The sequence below is a fragment of the Oncorhynchus tshawytscha genome, linkage group LG19 (genome assembly GCF_018296145.1).
Source record: "Oncorhynchus tshawytscha isolate Ot180627B linkage group LG19, Otsh_v2.0, whole genome shotgun sequence".
Taxonomy (NCBI): Eukaryota; Metazoa; Chordata; class Actinopteri; order Salmoniformes; family Salmonidae; genus Oncorhynchus; species Oncorhynchus tshawytscha.
The window spans coordinates 40,982,062-40,997,825 of NC_056447.1; the positions used below are offsets into that span (position 1 = coordinate 40,982,062).

Consider the following 15,764-nt stretch of genomic DNA (forward strand, 5'->3'; position numbering starts at 1 on the left):
CTCAACAAGCCTGTACCCCCGCACACTGACTCGGTACTGTTGCCCACTGTATATAGCCTCGTTATTGTTATTCTTATTGTGTTACTTTATTTTAGCCTACTTGGTAAATATGTTCTTCCTCTTGAACTGCACTGTTGGTTAAGGGCTTGTAAGTAAGAATTTCACGGTAAAGTCTACACTTGTTGTATTCGGCGCATGTGGCAAATAAAGTTTGATTTGATTTGAACACCCAATGTCACAGGAAGGTAAAAAGGATCATCAAGGACAATAAACACCCGAGACACTGCCTGTTCACCCCGATTCCATTCAGAAGGCGAGGTCAGTACAGGTGCATCAAAGCTGGAACAAAGAGATTGAAAAACAGCTTCTATCTCTATCTCGGATTGTTAAACAGTCATCACTAGCACAGAGAGGCGGCTGCCTACCTACAGACATGATATCATTGGCCACTTTAATAAATGGAACACTAGTCACTTTTAATAACGCCCCTTTAAGAATGTTACATATCTCGCATTACTTATCCCATATGTATGTACTGTATACTGTGTACTACACTGTCAATTCTATACCATCTTAGTCTCTCAGTCACTGCTCATCCATATATTTTATATTATATATTCTTATCCCATTCCTTTAATGGATTGTGTGTATCAGGTTTTGTTGTGGTATTATTTATATATATCTGTTAGACACTGCGTGTGTGTTTGGACCATTTTAAGTCTTTAGTGATGGACCATTTGAAGTCTTTTTAGTGATGGACCATTTGAAGTCTTTTTAGTGATGGACCATTTGAAGTCTTTAGTGATTTGGACACCGTGGAACTTGAAGCTGCTATCTGCTCCACTGCTGCCCCATCGATGTGAATGGGGGCGTGCTCGCCCCCCTGTTTAATGTAGTCCACGATCAGCTCCTTGGTCTTGCTGATGTTGAGGGAGGGGTTGTGTTAGTGGAATTCTAAATTCCTCTGTATTATTTCCCAATCAGAATTAATTACTCTGTCAATGCATTCTATGGGATTGTAAAACCCATATTATTATTATAGGAATGGACAGAGCCCCAGTCTTAAACTCAGGTAACAGCGTTTATTTCAAGAGAGTACTGACCAAAAATACAAAGAACCTTACATTTTAAAGAGACAACATAAAATGACATCATCAGTTTCTCACACCCTCTCCGATCCACACAATAGCGCAGTGTCTTCAGGTCTGGAGATCTTCTTCTACTCCCCTCATAAAACAAACATTCCAATCTGTCTAAAAGATATACTTTTCTCCCTCCCTTAAACCCGCAAGGTACAGACAATTAATTTGTTTTACTTACATTTTCAGTAACAGCTTAACCAAGAACCCATACATTTCATACCATAACAGTATTAGAATAAATGGTTCTAATTGAAATGTATACATAATTAATCATTTCAACTATAATTTCCTCCAACAGGTTGTTGCTCCGGCACCACACTGCCAGGTCACTGACCTCCTACCTGTAGGCTGTCTCATCGTTGCCGGTGATCAGGCCTACCACCGTTGTGTCATCACCGAACATGATAATGATGTTGGGGTTGTGTGTGGTCACACAGTTGTGGGTGAACAGGGAGTACAGGAGGGGACTATGTTAAGGGTGGAGGTGATTTTGCCTACCCTCACCACTGGGTGTCGGTCTGTCAGAAAATCCAGGAATCAGTTGCAGAGGGCCATGTTCAGACCCAGAGGCCTAAGCTCGATGACGAGTTTGGAGGGGACAACAGTGTTGAAAGCTGAGCTGTAGTGAATGAACAGCATTCTCACATAGGTATTCTTCTTTTCTAGATGGGTGAAGGCAGTGTGGAGAGCATTTGAGATTGCGTCATCTATGGATCTGTTAGGGCGGTATGTAAATTGGAGTGGGTCTATGGTGGCTGGGATGGTGGAGTTAATGTGTGCTAAAACCAGCCTCTCAAAGCACTTTATCATTACAGAAGTCAGTGCTAGAGGGCGGTAATCATTGTGGCATGAAGCCTTCGACTTCTTAGGAACAGGATGATTGTGGTCATCTTAAAACAGACTGGGTGGGACAAGGAGAGGTTGAAAATTACCAGGAATATGCCTGCCAGCTGTTCTGTGCATACTCTGAGGGCCCGCGGCCTTGCGGCGGTGTTGACCTGATTAAAGACCCTTCTCACGTCGGCCGCTGAGAATGAGATCGCCCAGTCCTCTGGGTCGGTGACAGCCCTCACTCCCAGCTCTATGTTGTTGTCAAAGCATGCATAAAATGCATTGAATTTGTCTGATAGAGAGGCGTCATTGGATAGATCATGGTTGGGTCTTCCTTTGTAACCCATAATGGACTGCAGCCCCTGCAACAGGCAGCGGTGTTGGAGCCTGTGTAAGATTCCAGCTTTTTTTCTATATTGTCCTTTTGCTCGTTTGTTGACTGCTGAGGTTATAGCTTGCCTTCTCATTTGTTGCCTCTGCCGAGGTCATAGCTTGCCTTGTACTTATTCCTGTCTTCAGCCATAGCATCAGGGTTGTCGATGATAGCTCTGTGTGCGGTAGGCTTGCTCTTTAGTTTAGTGCCAACCTCAGTGTTAATCCAGGGCTTTTGATTAGGGAAGCAGCGAACCCTCACCGTGGGTACAACGTTGCCAATGCATTTTCTAATGCCCCTAGTGGCGTTGCAGACATGTTGATGGAAGTTGGGCATTACGTGTCTTAGTGACGTCAAATTTAAATTGCCGGCAACCAGAAAGGCAACCTCTGGGTGTAGGGCTTCTTGCTTGTTTATTGCCTTGTACAGTTCGTTAAGTGCCAGCTTGTTATTTTTATTGTCCTTTGGTGGAATGTATATAGCAGTCACGATAACAGCTGAAAACTCCCTCGGGAGGTAGAAGGGTTGGCATTTGACCATCAGGAATTCCAAGACGGGTGAACAGTGAGTCGACACACCACGCTGGAATTAACACATTGGTTGGAGTTGATGAAGAGGCAAACCCCTCCCTCCCTCGATTTCCCCAACTCCACTGTCCTGTCTGCCCGGTGAATGGAGAATCCATCGAGTTGGATAGCCGTGGGGAGTATCTTGTCCTAGAGCCCTGTTTCTGAAAAGCAATGACTATTGCAGGTCCGAGTCCCTTTGGTATCAAATCCGCGATCGGAGGTCATCCATCTTATTATCAAGTGGCTCTACATTATCCAGTAGAATGGAGGGAAGAGGTGGTCGGTTTTCCCTTCTCCTTAATCTCACTGGATGGCCCCATCGCTTGCCTCTGTAATACCAGTGTTTCCTCTTGGGTAGCCCGAAAATTGGGTTGGAATTACAGAGAGCCAGGGCAGATGAGTCGAAGTAGCCTATGTGACATCGATATAATTTCTTAATAATAATTTATTGAATTTATATAGCGCTTTTCTACCAACGGAGGTACTCAAAGCACTTTACATCCACCACCAATGTGATACAGTGCCTTGCAAAAGTTTTCAACCCCTTGGCATTCTTCCTATTTTGTTGCATTACAACCTGTAATTTAAATGGATTTTTATTTGGATTTCATGTAATGGACATACACAAAATTTTCCAAATTGTGAAATGAAATGGAAAAAAAATACTTGTTTAAAAAAATAAAAAATGGAAAAGTGGTGTATGTATTCACCCCTTTGCTATGAAGCCCCTAAATAAGATCTGGTGCAACCAAGTACCTTCAGAAGTCACATAATTAGTTAACTAAAGTCCACCTGTGTGCAATCTAAATGTCACATGATCTGTCACATGATCTCAGTATATATACACCTGTTCTGAAAGGCCCCAGAGTCTGCAACACCACTAAGCAAGGGGCACCACCAGGCAAGTGGCACCATGAAGACCAAGGAGCTCTCCAAACAGGTCAGGGACAAAGTTGTGGAGAAGTACAGATCAGGGTTGGGTTATAAAAAAAGATCAGAAACTTTGAACATCCCACGGAGCACCATTAAATCCATTATTATAAAATGGAAAGAATATGGCACCACAACAAACCTGCCAAGAGGGGGCCGCCCACCAAAACTCGCAGACCAGGCAAAGAGGGCATTAATCAGAGAGGCATATAAGAGACCAAAGATAAATATGAAGGCACTGCAAAGCTCCACAGCGGAGATTGGAGTATCTGTCCATAGGACCACTTGAAGCCGCACACTCCAGAGAGCTGAGCTTTACGGAAGAGTGACCAGAAAAAAGCCATTGCTTAAAGAAAAAAATAAGCAAACACATTTGGTGTTCGCCCAAGGTCATGTGGGAGACTCCCCAAACATATGGAAGAAGGTTCTCTGGTTAGATGAGACAAAAAAATTGCTTTTTGGCCATCAAGGAAAACGCTATGTCTGGTGCAAACCCAACACTTCTCATTACCCTGAGAACACCATCCCCACAGTGAAGCATGGTGGTGGCAGCATCATGCTGTGGGTATGTTTTTCATCGGCAAGCACTGGGAAACTGATCAGAATTGAAGGAAAGATGGATGGCGCTAAATACAGGGAAATTATTGAGGGGAACCTGTTTCAGTCTTCAAGAGATTTGCTGGAGGTTCACCTTCCAGCAGGACAATGACTATAAGCATACTGCTAATGCAACACTCGAGTGGTTTAAGGGGAAACATTTAAATATCTTGGAATGACCTAGTCAAAGCCTCTCCCTCTATCCAATTCAGAATCTGTGGTATGACTTAACGATTGCTGTACACCAGCGGAACCCATCCAACTTGAATGAGCTAGAGCAGTTTTGCCTTGAAGAATGGGAAACAATCCCAGTGGCTAGATGTGCCAAGCTTATAGAGACAAACCCCGAGAGACTTGCAGCTGTAACTGCCGCAAAAGGTGGCTCTACAAAGTATTGGCTTTGGGGGGGTGAATAGCTATGTACACTCAAGTTATCTTATTTCTTGTTTGTTTCACAAGAAAAACATTTTGCATCTTCAAAGTGGTAGGCATGTTGTGTCAATCAAATGATACAAACCCCCCAAAAATGTATTTTTATTCCAGGTTGTAAGGCAACGAAATAGGAAAAATGCTAAGGGGTTGAATACTTTTGCAAGCCACTGTATGAGTCAGAAACATTTGGGTTATTTTGACCCAACCAGTTGGGACACTTAGTTGGGTTGTTGGGTTATTGAGCTATGACCCAGTGAGTCAGAACAGAAGACTGGAGGCATGGGTTAGTAGGAGCGTGGTTTTCAAATAATTATTTTTGTCCCCCCTTGAGTAAATGTCATTCCAGTCCATGTTCTCTTCTATTGTCATCACATGTTAAGGTTCAGCACTGACACTTTTGTAGCTTTTATAAAGTTTACACAAGAGCACAAGTTTCTCAAGTGCCAATGCATATCCCAATGTTGGGAGAGTTACCACTTTGTAATAATATTAAATAATAATGTTGTTCAGTTTATATAAAATATGTAATGTGTAAAAATATGAAAGGATAACTGTAATTTGTAGTATGCAAACTTAACATGATGAACAGGAATTATATTTTATTTCACGGGTGGCCAAAAATAATTATCTGAAAGCCACACTCCTAATGGGTTAATTTAACCATCAGTTGTGTTTTTTTTTCACTTTCACTGGGTCTTTTTATGCAATCCATAGATTATTTTCAGGAAGGGTTGCCTATTGGGGCAAATAGCACCCCACCAACTTTTTGCTAAATTTTCTTTATATATGAAATGTATTGCCAGCGACAAAGCCTCTACTTTTATTTCCTCCAACCGACCTAGTCATGATTGTGGTAAAGTTCTGCCTACAGCTTGTTATGAAAGTAGTCGTAATAATGAGGGGGCATTGGCAAGCACTGCTCTCTTAAGCTTGATGGTTGCTCGGCTTATGCAGTTGAAGGCATCAAATTGCTGCTTGCATAAACTATGAAAGTTATCCAATTGATATAATACATTTGAAGCAATAACCTGCCTGCATGTGGTCAACTATTTCAGCACCGTTTCGCGCTGCTTTGAGACAAGTGTGGGGACTCGTCTTTTCAGTAACTCTTAGTTTGGATATTGGTTAGGCTACAATTAGGCTGTGGAAATGTTAGCTATGTTGAGGTGGGTGCTGCTCGTGATTGTCTTGTCTAGTTGGCTTATTCATTAGCACTGATCAGAACATTTTGCCAGCTTGGTACTGTACCATGCCTTCGGAAATTATTCAGACCCATTAACTTTTTCCACATTTTGTTATGTTACAGCCATATTGTAAAATGGATTACATAAATAAAAATCCTCAGCAATCTACACACAATACCCCATAATGACAAAGTGAAAACAGGTTTTTAGATTTTTTTTGCAAATGTATTAAAAATGAAAAAATCAAATACCTTATTTACATAAGTATTCAGATGCTTTGCTATGAGACTTGAAATTGAGTGTGTCCTGTTTGAATGGATCATTCTTGAGATGTTTCTACAACTTCATTGGAGTCCACTTGTGGTAAATTCAATTGATTGGACATGATTTGGAAAGGCACACACCTGTCTATACAAGGTCTCACAGTTGACAGTGCATGTCAGAGCAAAAACCAACTCATGAGGTTGAAGGAATTGTCCGTAGAGCTCCGAGACAGGATTGTGTTGAGGCACAGATCTGGGGAAGGGTACCAGAAAATGTCAGTGGCCTCCATCATTCTTAAATGGAAGAAGTTTGGAACCACCAACGCTCTTCCTAGAGCTGGCTGCCCTGCCAAAATGAGCAATCAAGGGAGAAGGGCGTTGGTCAGGGAGGTGACCAAGAACCCGATGGTCACTCTGACAGAGCTCTAGTTCCTCTGTGGAGATGGGAGAACCTTCCAGAAGGACAACCATCTCTGCAGCACTCCACCAACGTTTATGGAAGAGTGGCCAGACAGAAGCCACTCCTTAGGAAAAGAAACATGACAACCCACATGGTGTTTGCCAAAAGGCACCTAAAGACTCTCAGACCATGAGAAACAAGATTCTCTGGTCTGATGAAACCAAGATTGAACTCTTTGGCCTGAATGCCAAGTGTCACATCTGGAGGAAACCTGGCACCATCCCTACGGTGAAGCATTGTGGTGGCAGCATCATGTTATGGGGATGTTTTTCAGTGGCTGGGACTTGGAGTCTAGTCAGGATCGAGTCAAATCAGAGCAAAGTACAGAGAGATTCTTGATGAAAACCTGCTCCAGAGCTCTCAGGACCTCAGACTGGGGCATAGGTTCACCTTCCAACAGGACAATGACCCTAAGCACACAGTCAAGACAACGCAAAAGTGGCTTCAGGACAAGTCTCTGAATGTCCTTGAGTGGCCCAGCCAGAGCCCAGACTTGAACCCAATCAAACATCTTTGGAGAGACCTGAAAATAGCTGTGCAGCAACTCTCCCCATCCAACCTGACAGAGCTTGAAAGGATCTGCAGAGAAGTGTGGGAGAAACTCCCCAAATACAGGTGTGTTAAGCTTGTAGCATCATACCCAAGAAGACTTGATGCTGTAATCGCTGCCAAAGGTGCTTCAACAAAGTACTGAGTAAAGGGTCTGAATACTCATGTAAATTTGATATTTCCGTTTTTTATAAAAATGTCTAAACTTGTTTTTGTCGTTATGGGGTATTGTCTGTAGATTAATGGGGAATAAAAATAATTGAATCAATTTTAGAATAAGTCTGTAATGTAACAAAATGTGGAAATAGTCGAGGGGTCTCAATACTTTCTGAAGTCACTGTATGTAGCTTAACAAGTGGATTATTTTGCTCTTCACTCGCAGTCGCTTAGTAGCCTAGACCTACTCACGACCAAAATACTTGTCTTAATCAATCAAGGTGATTTTGTTTCATTGAATCTCCATCTGTATATTTGGTACATTTTCTGGCTGGGCAGGTAAGTGGAGGTGGTATAGCTCTTCTATTCTTTTGCTCGTCTATCACTGATCAGAAACATTTAGCATGCAATAATGTAGCCTAAACTCCAAAAGCCTGTGGAGGTTGTGAAATATAAACACAAGACTGCTTTTGAAAATATAGATTTCTATTAATTTCTATCTGTATCATGATGAAGATACTTGCAATGTAAGACCTTTCGCCTGCTCTAACAAAGCGTAGTGAGGGTAGGAAAGAGATTAAACATGGAAAAAAAGACATGGGCTTGCCTTGGGCTCTGTTTCAAAATATCACTTTTTTTTATATGACAGCAGTTCCATGTATTGCCATGGCGCAAGTTGTGTGGGAAAAATGTTATTTGTCGTTTATTCTGTTATATTTCATTATATTCTTAGCCTACTATGGTAATGTACCTTAAAGTTGGTTGCCAACCGCCATATAAAGTCCAAAGTAGAAGAAGAAGAAGTAGAAGAAGACTGAAGGAGGAGCGATTACTAGAAACTAACTCAGTGTATCGTTTTATCTGTGGATTAATTTCAGGTCAAATAACAACCCAATGTTTATATCCCAAGACAAATTAGCTAGCAACAGCAAGCTAGCTAGCATTTTGACCTGTCTCCATATTAATATAGTTGGTTCAGAGTTTTGTTTGATATTTCAACCTGCATATCCTGATCGCGTTTGGTGTGAATGGACAAAATCAACATGCGTGCGATGGCGCAGGCGCCAGCCCGGTCTAGTCAGCATATAAGTATGTATTTTCTGTTTAATGAACAAAATAACTATTGATTTCATTTGCATGGCACAGCCATGTAGGCTATAGGCTGCACAGACCAGTAACATAATGAAACAAAAAATATGCCATTCTATTCTTTTGAAAAAAAATGTATTGCCCAAAACAAATGAATAATGGATTTCTTTGTGATGGTATATATTAATCGCCTAGGTTTCCTCTCACTCCTAAACTTGCCAACATGTGCACGGGAGATATAAAAGACTTATCCCGGCAAGAATGTTGTACAGGCCACATACTATGAAGTCTGTCTAGGAATGGTATTAAATGACCCAACTGGCTGGGTCAGAATAACCCAATATGTGTTGTGGCCACTATTTACCCAGCAATGGGTTGTTTTTTAACCCAACTCACGTTTGAATTCAGTCATGCCCGCTAGCATTTCTTAATGAAGCAAATCTAAAACAAGGCCATATCAGAAAGTGCAGTGCCCCTTTAATGAGACATATGTCTCTCTCTGCCAGGCAGAGACACACTATGTATCACACACTCCCTATGAAACACACACATAAGGGGATAATTAAAGCATCCAAGCGTCTACAGCGATTTCAAATGCACTCAGTTACTTAAATTGTTTAATCAATTGTGTTTTGTAGATGAGTGCTGTTGTCTGGCAGATTATTATCTTGCAGTTCTATGGGGGCCTGCTGTTCTCTGTTCAGTGTGACTGTATTGAGTTTGATTGGCCCAGATCTGCCCTCAGAGCAGAAACCCATTTTTTTTTCACAGCAGGTCATGCCAGCCTGACTATGTAAGATTAGAACAGCCAATCAATGTGGTCGGGTGTTGTGACGCGTGGCAGATTCCATTCATGCCATGCCCCAGTCCAGTGACAGATGTGCCCTTATGTGTCCATTATGGGGACAGCAGCCCATCAGCCATGCAGGCCACACTCTGGGGGTGTGGGTGTATGCATGTGCATGTTCGACTGTGCGCATATGTGTGTGTGCATGTGTCTGCATTCTGCAACGTTCTAGTTATGATGCGGGAGGCAGATGGAGAGATAAAGATTAGGAGAGAGACGGCCAGGCTCAGATGAGAGAGAGGGAATATGCAGCCAGGGTGTGTGTGTTTAATGCAGTAAGTGATGTGTGTTTAATTATGGTGTGTGTGTGCGTGTGTGTGTCTCTTAGAGACTGGGTAATGGCTTTGTGCCAGGCTAGGTCCTAAGAGGTGCTACACAGCTGCAGGAGAGCCCAGAGGCTGGGATGAGACTGAGGGAGGAAGGGAGATATTCTTACTGAATCAGCCTAACTACTAATTATAAGTAACCACTTGGAGACTATTCAGAGACTTTGTCATTAACTATACTAACTTAAGGTGATCTCCTCAGTACCTGTTAATGAATGAATTTGACACCGGCCAGAATAATTATCCTACGGTATAGGGTCCTCTTCTTGCGTATTGCTTAGTCTGCTGCTCCATCGTTGTGAACATGACAGGTAAACTTGCATGCATGATACCATGCAGGCTACAACTTTTTTTTGACATACTGTAGCTAAATAAGCTATTTTTCTGGCTGTTTAAGAATGATTGATAGCCAGAATAGTAGTGTTTCACTGTGAAGCTTAATATTGTACTAGAGCTGCTGTTTTTTGCATTGTGATTAATTAATAGAAATATCACACCTGTGCATATTTTTAAATGACACTGATGTTCTACATAGTTTTATATTTTGTTTTATACTTTGATAACTGATATTGAAAGGTGATATGATGCAAGGTGATATGATGCAGTCTAACTAGGCCTAGGCTACTTCATCCTATTGTAAGCTCAATGCATTGGATACAAAACAAACACTGGCATGTGATAAAGGATAACATGTCCAATGTAATTATAAACTGTAAATGCATATCAAGCAAGAATATATATTCAATTAAATGAATACAGCATTGTAATATTATTGAAGCTTTTCTCTCTCCTTACACAGATGAGCTGTGTCACCTGATGCCCTAGCCTCAAAACCAGAAACATGTGTACACATCAACACTAGTACTTATTTTTTATTTTTTAAATATACCTTTTGGTTTTCCTGTATCTGTGCATGAGTCCTTAAAACATAGTCCATTGTACAAAATAAGTTATTCCCAAGTGTGGAACATCTCAAGGAAATGAACCTCCAACATTCATAAGCTTGTTCAGTACATGATGGCAAATTTTCATGACAGCCACTGTTTTTTTATACACATAACAGGAGTTTACAGGTTTTTGTTACAGCCCTTCTCTAACACCTAATTCAACTAATTGTGGTCTAAATTAAAGACTTGCACACAGTGCAATCCCCTGGGACAGAAATTACGTCTGTATTTTAGAATGAGCTTCATAAATTACAATGTGTTGTTCCAAGATGGTGTAGCAGTCAGACGTCTTTGTCCTCGTCCTGTGTCCCGTGTATGTATCTTTTTATATATTTTTTCTTCGCATATATTTAAAAAATATTTTTCGAAAGCTCAACTTCAAAATACTCTCCTGCTACCTTCCTCACCCAGGTAGTATGTGGTATGGATCTACTATTTTCTAAAGTATTTTTCTTTACGTTCAAACCGGAATCCCCCAACAGAAGCTAGCCAGCTAACTAGCTACTAGCTAGTAGTCAGCTAACCACTGCTAGCGGTCATCAGCTAACCTCTAGCTCGGAAATCTCTCACCAGTTTGCACAACACGATTCAAACCAGAGCATACCGGAGCAAACCAGAGCATACCATACTTATTTTCTCTCCATATCCCCGGATTCCTACCGCAAGCTCTGAACATTTTCACCCGGATCATCGCAGCTAGCTAGCTGCAATCTGAGTGGCTACTCCTGGCTAACGTCTCTGTCCCAAAGCAAGCACCAATTAGCCTGGAGCTAGCCCATGCTAGGCCCATCTCCCGGCTAGCTGAAGAGGTCCATCAGCCACTCCTTGGGCTACAATACCTATTTTGCCATTTGGCCTGGACCCCTTTTACTACACGAAGCCCTGCTAATCCATCACGACTGGACTACCGATGTAATCTGCCCGAGGGTTCTTTTTCCAACGAGCCCCTGAATGCCCATCTGCTGGCCGCGGCCTGCTAGCTGTCTAGAGCATATCGGACTGTTAGCTGAATAGGTCCATCGGCCAATTTCTTGGGCTACTATACCTATTTTGCCAATTGGACTGGGCCCCTTTACTAATCCATCACGGCTGGTCTGCCGACGGAGCCGCACGAGGAGGCTCTGCACGCGGAGGCTTCAACAGACTTCTTCCATCGCGACATCCTTCTAAGGCCCTTCTGCTAGCTTGCTAGCTCCGGCCCGCTAGCTGTCTGAATAGCCGTATCTCCAGCCAGCTTAACTACTTACTGGACCCCTATGATAACTCGGCTACGCATGCCTCTCCCTAATGTCAATATGCCTTGTCCATTGCTGTTCTGGTTAGTGATTATTGTCTTATTTCACTGTAGAGCCTCTAGCCCTGCTCAATATGCCTTAGATAACCCTTCAGTTCCACCTCCCAGACATGCGGTGATATCACCTAGTTTAAATTATGTTTCTAGAGATAATATCTCTCTCATCGTCTCATGCCTATGTTTAGCTCCACTGTATTCACATCCTACCATACCTTTGTCTGATATATGTATATACTGTACTCTATACCATCTACTGCATCTTGCCATCTCTATGTAATACATGTATCACTAGCCACTTTAAACAATACCCTTATCTTACTCCTCCTCTGAGATGAGTAATGTAGAGTAGGTAAACATATAAAAGTGGCATTGTTTAAAGTGGCTAGTGATACATGTATTACATAGAGAGGCAAGATGCAGTAGATGGTATAGAGTACAGTATATACATATGCGATGAGTAATGTAGGGTATGTAAAAAAAAATCTGCAAAATCGGCGCCCAAAAATACCGATTTCCGATTTGTTATGAAAACTTGAAATCGTCCCTAATTAATCGGCCATTCCGATTAATCGGTCAACCTTTTAATGAAATTATTTGCAAATTATGGTGGAAAATAAGTATTTGGTCAATAACAAAAGTTTATCTCAATACTTTGTTATATACCCTTTGTTGGCAATGACAGAGGTCAAATGTTTTCTGTAAGTCTTCACAAGGTCATTCACTAGTCCCCCCGTGTGGTTCTGTGATTTTTTTTGCTCACCGTTTTTGTGATCATTTTGACCCCACTTTGGATGGGGGTGAGATCTTGCGTGGAGCCCCAGATCGAGGGAGATTATCAGTGGTCTTGTATGTCTTCCATTTCCTAATAATTGCTCCCACAGTTGATTTCTTCAAACCAAGCTGCTTACCTATTGCAGATTCTGTCTTCCCAGCCTGGTGCAGGTCTACAATTTTGTTTCTGGTGTCCTTTGACAGCTCTTTGGTCTTGGCCATAGTGGAGTTTGGAGTGTGACTGTTTGAGGTTGTGGACAGGTGTCTTTTATACTGATAATAAGTTCAAACAGGTGCCATTAATACAGGTAACGAGTGGAGGACAGATGAGCCTCTTAAAGAAGAAGTTACAGGTGTGTGAGAGCCAGAAATCTGAAATCATAAAAAATCCTACAATGTGATTTTCTGGATTTCTTTTCTTCATTTTGTCTGTCATAGTTGAAGTGTACCTATGATGAAAATTACAGGCCTCTCTCATCTTTTTAAGTGGGAGAACTTGCACAATTGGTGGCTGACTAAATACTTTTTTGCCCCTGTACATATGAGATGAGTAATGTAGGGTAGGTAAACATATAAAAGTGGCATTGTTTAAAGTGGCTAGTGATACATGTATTACATAAAGATGGCAAGATGCAGTAGATGGTATAGAGTACAGTATATACATACAGTGCCTTGCGAAAGTATTCGGCCCCCTTGAACTTTGCGACCTTTTGCCACATTTCAGGCTTCAAACATAAAGATATAAAACTGTATTTTTTTGTGAAGAATCAACAACAAGTGGGACACAATCATGAAGTGGAATGACATTTATTGGATATTTCAAACTTTTTTAACAAATCAAAAACTGAAAAATTGGGCGTGCAAAATTATTCAGCCCCCTTTGGTCCAATTCCTCCTCATCCGACGACGACAACTGTTACAACAACACCATAGTGTTGGACCAGAGAGGTGTGTAGCTGCAGTTCACGTCCTAAAAAATTCAAACTTTAATTTTTTATTTTTGTTTTGTTTAAAAAAATGTTTTACCCCTTTTTCTCCCCAATTTTGTTGTATCCAATTGTTTAGTCTCATCGCTACAACTCCCGTACGGCCTCGGGAGAGACGAAGGTTGAAAGTCATGCGTCCTCCGATACACAACCCAACCAAGCCGCACTGCTTCTTAACACAGCGCCATCCAACCCGGAAGCCAGCCGCACCAATGTGTTGGAGGAAACACTGTGCATCTGGCAACCTCGGGCCGTCACAGGAGTCGCTGGTGCGTGATGAGACAAGGATTTCCCTACCGGCCAAACCCTCGCTAATCCGGACGACGGTAGCAGTGGCAGCGGTAGCTGCGGTAGTGGCAGCAGCGGTAGCTGCGGTAGTGGCAGCAGCGGTAGCAGTGGTAGCGGCAGCAGCGGTAGCAGTGGTAGCGGCAGCAGCGGTAGCAGTGGCAGTGGTAGCGGCAGCAGCGGTAGCAGGGGTAGCGGCAGCAGCGGTAGCAGTGGCAGCGGTAGCAGCGGTAGCGGCAGCAGCGGTAGCAGGGGGCAGCGGTAGCAGTGGTAGCGGCAGCAGCGGTAGCAGTGGCAGCAGCGGTAGCAGGGGTAGCGGCAGCAGCGGTAGCAGTGGTAGCGGCAGCAGCGGTAGCAGTGGCAGCAGCTGTAGCAGTGGCAGCAGCTGTAGCAGTGGCAGCGGCGGCAGCGGCGGCAGCGGCAGCAGCGGTAGCAGTGGCAGTGGTAGCGGCAGCAGCGGCAGCTGCGGTAGTGGCAGCAGCGGTAGCTGCGGTAGTGGCAGCAGCGGTAGCAGTGGTAGCGGCAGCAGCGGTAGCAGTGGCAGCGGCAGCAGCGGTAGCAGGGGTAGCGGCAGCAGTGGTAGCGGCAGCAGCGGTAGCAGTGGCAGCAGCTGTAGCAGTGGCAGCAGCTGTAGCAGTGGCAGCAGCCGTGGCAGCGGCGGCAGCGGCGGCAGTGGCAGTGGTAGCGGCGGTAGCGGTAGCAGTGGCAGCGGTAGCGGCAGTAGCGGCAGCAGCGGTAGCGGCGGCAGCGGTAGCAGTGGCAGCGGCGGCAGCGGTAGCAGGGGTAGCGGTAGCAGTGGTAGCGGCAGCAGCGGTAGCAGTGGTAGCGGCGGCAGCGGTAGCAGTGTTAGCAGCGGTAGCAGGGGTAGCGGTAGTAGTGGTAGCGGCGGCAGCGGTGGCAGCGGCGGCAGCGGTAGCAGGGGTAGCGGTAGCAGTGGTAGCGGCAGCAGCGGCAGCAGCGGTAGCAGTGGCAGCGGTAGCAGTAGCAGCAGATGAGAGCCATTGGCTCTCTAGCCCTCCCCTCCTCCTACACAATAGAGCTGATTGTCCATGCAAGACAGACAGACAGACAGACAGACAGAGAGACAGACAGACAGACAGACAGACAGACAGAGGGGGCTTTACTGTGGGTAGCGTTCCCCCGCCATATGCCCTGTCTCCGCTGGAATGTGATTATCTTCACGCACTACGGACTGGAAACACAGAGAAGAGAGGAAGGAAAGAAAGGAGGAAGTGGAGAGAGAGAGAGAGAGAGAGAGAGAGAGAGAGAGAGAGAGAGAGAGAGAGAGAGAGAGAGAGAGAGAGAGAGAGAGAGAGAGAGAGAGAGAGAGAGAGAGAGAGAGAGAGAGAGAGAGAGAGAGAGAGAGAGAGAGAGAGAGAGAGAGAGAGAGAGAGAGAGAGAGAGAGAGAGAGAGAGAGAGAGAGAGAGAGAGAGAGAGAGAGAGAGAGAGAGAGAGAGAGAGAGAGAGAGAGAGAGGCAAAAGCAGCTTAGCGCAAGCCTGAACCTGCCTATGTGTCTGCGAGAGATAGAGGAACGGAGGGAATGAGAGCGGGAGGGGAAAGAGGAACGGAGGGAATGAGAGAGGAAGAGGTTGCTTTTCTCTTCATTCTGGTTGTTGTGTAACAAGGAGAAGGATATCCGATCATCTATGTGAACGGTAGCTGACACACAGACCCAGTCTTGACTAGCAGAAGCCTGGTCTCAGGTCAGTGGATTTTTCTCTTTTAGAAGGA

At 43.9% G+C, this 15,764-nt stretch overlaps 1 protein-coding gene across 2 annotated transcripts in view; it reads left to right on the forward strand.

Moving 5' to 3' along the window:
• Positions 1–15,764, forward strand: part of LOC112218764 (FYVE, RhoGEF and PH domain-containing protein 4) — a 109,448-nt gene that overhangs the window by 33,081 nt on the left and 60,603 nt on the right. Inside the window, exon 1 of one of the 2 annotated variants that reach the window (XM_042301673.1) lies at positions 15,494–15,736. The exons of the other annotated variant lie outside the window; for it this stretch is intronic. The gene's annotated coding sequence lies outside the window, so the exon portion shown is untranslated. Of the gene's footprint in view, positions 1–15,493; positions 15,737–15,764 lie in introns of those variants that run through there. 2 annotated transcript variants of the gene reach the window in all.